Source organism: Thermobia domestica, chromosome 9, assembly GCF_964235325.1.
Source record: "Thermobia domestica chromosome 9, izTheDome1.hap1.1, whole genome shotgun sequence".
Lineage (NCBI taxonomy): Eukaryota > Metazoa > Arthropoda > Insecta > Zygentoma > Lepismatidae > Thermobia > Thermobia domestica.
In genome coordinates this window covers 24432732-24440023 of record NC_137462.1, presented here as the reverse complement: position 1 = coordinate 24440023, position 7292 = coordinate 24432732, and positions in this window count along the sequence as shown.

Below are 7292 nucleotides of genomic sequence, written 5' to 3'. Positions count from 1 at the left end.
GTAAGGGCATCAAGGGAAGTCATCTCCCGTTTTTGTCACGAATAGTAACCATGAACGATACATAGTTGTATTACTGCGATCCCAAAACGAAAGAACAGTGAATGGAATGGCGGCGCTCAGGTTCCCCTCGTCCCAAGAAGTCCAAGAGATAGAAGTTGGCTGGGAAAGTGCTTGCAACATTCTTCTGGGATAAGGATGAATCGTACTTATAGACTAGTTGTCCAAGAATCAGACATTTAATGCAGACTATTAATCTATATTGCTCACAAACTGAAAGACTAATTGAAAGACGACTATGCTAACCACTTAGCCACGAGGGAGCTCTCATTAAATTTGAAAGTTCTTAAATGTTCCTTGATACAATTGTATGGTTTGATATTACAATTGTATTCAACAAAATGTGATATTTCATGATCAAAGTATGTAATATTTACCTAAATGTAATATTGATAAGATTTAGTGATGATCTAGAATATTTTGTCAGAAGATTAAAATAAAATTTTGTTGTTGTTGTTGTTGTTTGTTCAAGTCTACCGTCCCTTTTCAGCACCAAGGCTATATGAGACGTGAAGCTGTAGTTTAAGGTAGAATCTGAACTATGTTATGGATTCAAATTTCCATGTTCTCCCATAGAAAATCGAACCCGATACCGCATGCATCAAAAGCTCGCACGCTAGCTTTTATACGGAGGCTAAATATAATTAGCCTAGGTAAGACGAAGGTAGGTCCGGTAGAGATGAAACCTCTGAGTGAAATGGACCAGAGATATAATTCGTAAACTATCCATCAGAGTGCAGCGTGAATATTGGTGTAGTGTCACGGCGCGGCCGATGTATGGTAGACACTGTGTGTTTTCCTGCAGTAGAAGTGCATGCATTTCTTCATTCGAGATGTTTTATTTCAGGTAGGTCAAAACTTTTTTTTTTTTTTTTACCACATTTCATTGAAAGCAATATTCAACTTTCTTGATGTGGATTTCTTTGGTTTGGTTTTTTTACTAGCGCATTTCATCATAAAAGAATGTATTTCATCAAGACAATGAAGATCTTCGTGTTCAAAAACTACAACAAATAAATTACCTTTCTTATCTCTCCTTTTTGAGATAGATGAACCACTGCTATTGTGGGAGAGATGGATCACATAGGAAATAAGATAATATTTGTGATTTGTGTGGCAAAGTTTTCAAATATACGAAACAAGATTCAATGTACGATATAATGTAATTACTGGCACTCATGTTTCTTCTCAAAACATGAAATTTATGAATTCTTGTTATTTACAAATGTTTGATTATATGAGATTAATATCAGATTTCAGTAAAAAAAAAAAACTTAGTAGCTGTATAATATCTTCTATACTTTAATAATATTAAAGTATCTCAAGATAAAACGGTTCCAAATCATTTATTTATTTATTTATTGTTTGGGTTCTACATATGGTCGGTCAATCATTCCCATAGTGTATGGTCCATCTAACCCATAGTACTATGGGGTGGATGGACAGTCAGACATTTTTAAACCTTAAGTTTCGGATAGAAATATATCTATTTTGAGCCTAAAAACCTTGTGTTACGGTTACAAAAAGTTCTTTCTTGGATTTCTTGTAGAAAAACATGCTCTATATGTTCAATTATTCGAGTTATTGGAGGTAGAGAAAAGTGGTCAAAATCTCTACCGGACTTACTATAAACATAATTTTGGGATAGCTTTAAACCTTTAATTTAATTCAAACTATTATCTACTGCAAAAAAAGGATATATCTACAATGTCAACTTGTCAGTTTAATAAAAAGAAACATTTAATCTATTGGATTCCAATACTTTCCTGTATCGACTATCTAAGGACATTACTAAATAAATAACTTTATTAAGTATTTAACAAGCAAGAATTAACACAACTTTATTAATTAAACTATATGCTATAATTAAATACATAATTTTAATACATTGCACAAATATGTCAAAAAAGGGAGCGCGGTGGCTCAGTGGTAGAACGTTCACCTCCGGTGTTTGGGATCCCTGGTTCGATCCCAACTCGCGCCGTGTGGACTTTGTGGTGGACAAACACCGTACTCGTGTGTTTTCCCGTTTCCTTCCACTTTCTCCATTCCACCATTTCATTCATTTCACATCATCACCGTCTCCTTTAGCCTAACCGGCATAAGCTTCGGACGTAAAACTGAAATATGTCAAATCTTACAGTTACAAAATTGTAGGATTTGAAGCAGAACATTCTGTATACGATTTCAAGTTCTGCACTCCAGTGTTGGGTGAATTAATGAGTCTCTGGATTCGTCCTATTATCTATGTTCACGCGAAATAGACTTGAAGCGTAGGAGCTTATAAATGTCTAAATAAATGAATTCTTGTAAAGCTACGTTATAAATGAAGCAATAAGTGTATACATAGTTGAATCTTTTGCTTATATAAGAAGCTATATAAACATTACATGTATCGACCTATTAGTCAGCGAAATAGAGTTGTGGGCCAACGATTGTATCCTTGAGGTTATACAACCTTGCTTAAGAGATTTGTCATGTTGGTTGTAGAGAGGCTAGGGACAGAATGTCACTGATTCCTAATAACAATCAGTCACGCTAATAGGTATCACTAGGTGAGCTGTCATTTGCCTGCCCTGGTGCTAATAGATATTACTACGCGCGCTATGATTTATCTACCTGATAATAATAAATGTCGCTACGTGCGCTATCATTTGCCTGCATGGCACTGCTAGATATCTCTGCGTACGGGATTATTGTTATAACCAAGTCCTTGAATAATTGAATAAAAATATGGAATGTAGTTTGGGGTGGTTGGTGGGAGAACTCAAATAAATAAATTTGAGAAATGTAAACAACTAAATATTTTAATTAAACATGATTTTGACCTATCATGTACAGAGGGCTTGGGCATAACTACTATATTTATTCCAAAGAATGTGTGTCGAGAACAGGGACGCACCCACGAGGATGTTCACCAGATCCTGACCCCCCCGAAAACTTCCCAACTCAACATACATTTATACACTTTCTCATTTGAACTATATTTGCTTAACAGGGAAATGATTGTCGTAGCATGAAAATTTGATTTTACACTTCATCTCTTCTTTTTCTCTTACAAAAACAATTTAGTTCTTTTTATTTTCTTCAATATAGATGTAAGTATTTTACAATTACTTATCGTCTTTTCGATTGCAGAATTATACGCGTGCAATTCTATATATAGTAGATATAGTGGCTTGCTCTCCGAAGCTTGGACCTCTCCTAACAAAAAATTCTGGTTGTGCGCCTAGCCAAGAATCAGGGACGATGCCCTCGCAATGAGGAATGTCTTAAGAAATCATTGACAGTGTGTTTTTCACAATAAATTATAACAGGTGTTTCAACCCGACTTTGCAATGGTGGTGCTCAATATTAACTTCTGTTTTCGTCAATAAAAATATATATACAGAAAATAAATTTAAACTTTTATGGTAGTTCTATCTATGCATTCTCTCTCTCTCTCTCTCTTTCTTTCTCTCTCTCCGTGTATAAGTTATGAAGAGAACCCAGTGAGTTTGTTAGATTTAAATAGGCAATGACACGCTTTAATCCGGTGACCATTCTGCAAAGAAGGAAGAAGGAAAAGTGAAATCTTCGAAAAAAAAAAACTTTCGAAAATATCTTCCTTAGTGTTCTTGCCACAAAAAGAAGTTGTTGTTACAGAGTGTACAGTTAGAATAAGAAAACATCTTCAGGTACCTATAGAATCTTCCAGAAAGGTAAAAATTTTTTCGTTATTCATTTGTTTGCAAATGGCAATAAATACATCATGGTTATCCCTATACTGTGTGACGTGAGAGAATCTTTCAGTTAGTGACACTTTCACAAACCATTCACAACTTTATTTTGGGCAGCTGGATGTTTTGTGTTGTTAAAACTGGTGACATTCAAAACTCGAGTCCTTGACACAATAACCCATAATTTCATTCCTTTTTTCCTTCAGTGATGAACAGTGGGAAGCAATTCCTGGATTTTTCTAGGAAAAAACATTGACAGTTTCTTGTGGTCCTGTTAACCAAGTTCATAGACCTATGTAGTTTCTGTTTACAATAGTCAAAATACAGTTAGGATGACTGGGTCTGTGTTTTGCTGCTCTATTTATGATAGGCAATATAATACTACGTCAAAGGGGTTGTTTTCACCAGTTTCTGTATATTTTTTTCTTTTCTGAGAGAAAATACCGTTAGAAGGAGGTAAAATTGGAAATACTTCAGAGGAATTTAAAAGAAAACCAAGAATTAATTTAGTATAATTTGACTAATTTGCTAACAAAGTTACACATTGTGAAAAAAAGATTCTGTGTGGTTTGCAATTAGTTCAGTTTGCGTCAAAATTAGTCCATTTTAATTCATGTAGCGGCTAACTTTGATTGGCAGGATGATAAGACTTATGAGCCACGTAAAAAAAAAATACATATATATTCAGTTTTAGGGTGCCACGAGATGAGACGCCTCGGGAAATGCCTCGTCTTGTCTCGTGTATGCAAACACAGTTTTTGAATTCGTTTAAAAATGTATTAACTCGGAATAAATTATTTGTCTTCGAAATGTATACCAGCGTTTATTATTTCAAATTAGGACTATCCTACAAATAACAAGGAATAGCTAAAGTCTTTTTTTTTTTTTTTTTTTTTTTTTTAACGATTCCTACAAACAGCTTTCATTTCCATTTTTCAATCGATTCAAGTTTAATTATTTTGTAATAGTGCTCCAGATTCAAGTACAATGTTAAAGCATTCATCGAGATCAGTGTTTCAGATGATTTCATTCTGGGAGCTGCAGGGGCGGATCCAGGGGGGGGGGCGATCGGGGCGATCCCCCCAGAAGAGGAAACTTTCTTACTTTATATATATATAAATAAAACCCATCCCAAAGTTTGAAGCCCTTAAAAGTAGCAGTATGACAACCCACCGCCCACCCCAGAAGTCGGTCCTGGATCCGCCCCTGGGGAGCTGCTGGGGGTATCTATGTATAGAAATCCTGTTATAGAAATACAAGTTCTCTTAATGATAGTTTTATTAGTAACTAACCATTGTTTCATGGTCTTTCTCGTTCCGAACAAAGATAGAAACGTGCCAACCTTTTTTGCTACTGAGTTTTGACCGGATGCTGGTTTGACAATAAAATTTAGCTTTTTTTTTTTAAATAATGTTTTTCGAATCTAAGCCATTTTTGAAAGTTACACAGGCCTCCTTATTTGTTGAAGTGGCGTCAGAGGTTCTGAAAAAAAATTCAGAATAAGTGGGGAAGGCTTGTCTTTCTACTGTATCGACGGTATTGACAAATATTCCTGTTGTAGTAATTCATTACTGGTTCAGTCGAAACTAAGCAGTCTTGTTGGAAGATTGTAGTCATGTTGTGTGTTGTGCTCTGTTAACCAAACCAAACTTGGTTAAAAGTTGTAATTTTTAACCACGGCTTAACTGCCCTTTTTTGTAGGACTCAGCCGCTCTAGTGTTGCCACGAGACGAGACAGAACCATTCAAGACGAGAGACGAGACAAGACGAAGATACCTTTTCGAGACGAGATACTTTGCATGAGACGAGGCGAGACAACTTGAAGTCTCGTTTCGTCTCGTCTCGTGGCAACACTATCCAGTTTGCGATCAAACGATTCATTGAACGATTCATTTGCACAGGATAATTTTATGTAACTGAACCAGTTATTGATTTCTATTTCTTTATATTAATGAACAGTTATAACTAATACAATACTATAAAACCTGGATGAAATTGCTTCTTAATGTGGTGCAGTTGTTAATTACTAAATAACAACAAAAATAATATAGTTAGCTGTTACACTTAAGCAGATTAAGTTCTATGGTTATTATCAGGGTCGTATAACGTAATAATAGTAATAATAATAATAATAATAATAATAATAATAATAATAATAATAATAATAATAATAATAATAATAATAATAATAATAATAATAATAATAACAGATATATTACTAATATACAAAAGCTACTGTTATTAATATTGTAGAAACGTAAACAATTGGGTATATGGAAACATTATACTGTTATTACAAATAAATTAGGGGAGGCACGTTGGATCAATGGGAGAGCGTTAACCTCTGGTGCATGAAATCCCTGGTTCGATTCCCGGCTAAAGAAGTTTCTGGTGGACAACATCGTGTCCGTGGGTTTTCTCTGGGTACTCCCAATTCCTTCCACTTTCTCATTCCACCAATTCTTCCATCATTATTCACTTGCTTTAATCATTGTCTCTCTTAGCTTAAAGAGCATAATCGTGGGACGTTAAACTAAAAGATTTCATTTCATTTTAGAAAAATAATTAACCATATCTGCCTAATTAGAAGCAATTAACAAGTAAGTAACTGTTAAAAACGGCCGATGGTTGATCAGTTTTATTTTATGTTTTATTGTATAATAGGCTATTACGTGGCCGACTTACGATCGGGCAGTCAGAGCCTAAATCAGTCGTAAGTATAAAACTAACTGAAATTAATAATAATAATAATAATAATAATAATAATAATAATAATAATAATAATAATAATAATATCCTAAATGTCTTTGTAGATCCGTCTCTGCATTCATATGAACTTCCTAGTTCGACGAAAGTTTTAGATTTCCATTCAACTTTCTTGCTCTCAGTCTTTGACAATCAGATATTGATAGTCCGAATCACTCAAGTTCAAGGGTAAAAGTGGATCTGAAAAGATAGAATGACGCATGACATCCCGCCCATTGTATTTTTTTTTTTAGGAAGTGAAGAGTCGCCATATATATATATATATATATATATATATATATATATATATATATATATATATATATATATTTGGAAGTGACGGGACGACGTCCACTCTCATTCCTTCTCACTTTTACCCGTGTTCAAGTTATAAGCCACTAATTAGAAATCGAGCGATTTATAATAAATAGATCTTTCTATATATATAAAAGAGAACGTACAAATCCTTTGTCCGCTCATCACGCTAATACGGCTGAACCAATTTCTTTTATTTTTGGGGGGTTATTAGGATTTGGACCCTAGATGGTTTTTATCATATCACTTTAATTTTCAATTACCAGTGTCTTGAGATAATTGACCATTCAGGTGTCCATTACGTACAAATCCTTTGTTAGTTCATCATAGGTATAAAAATAAACGTATTTATATGCAACCCGCATGACCGTGTCACTCGGCGGGTTAACATAAATGACAGGCGTTATAATGGTTTTTATCATATCACTTGAAAGCGAAAAAGTAAAAATTATCTAA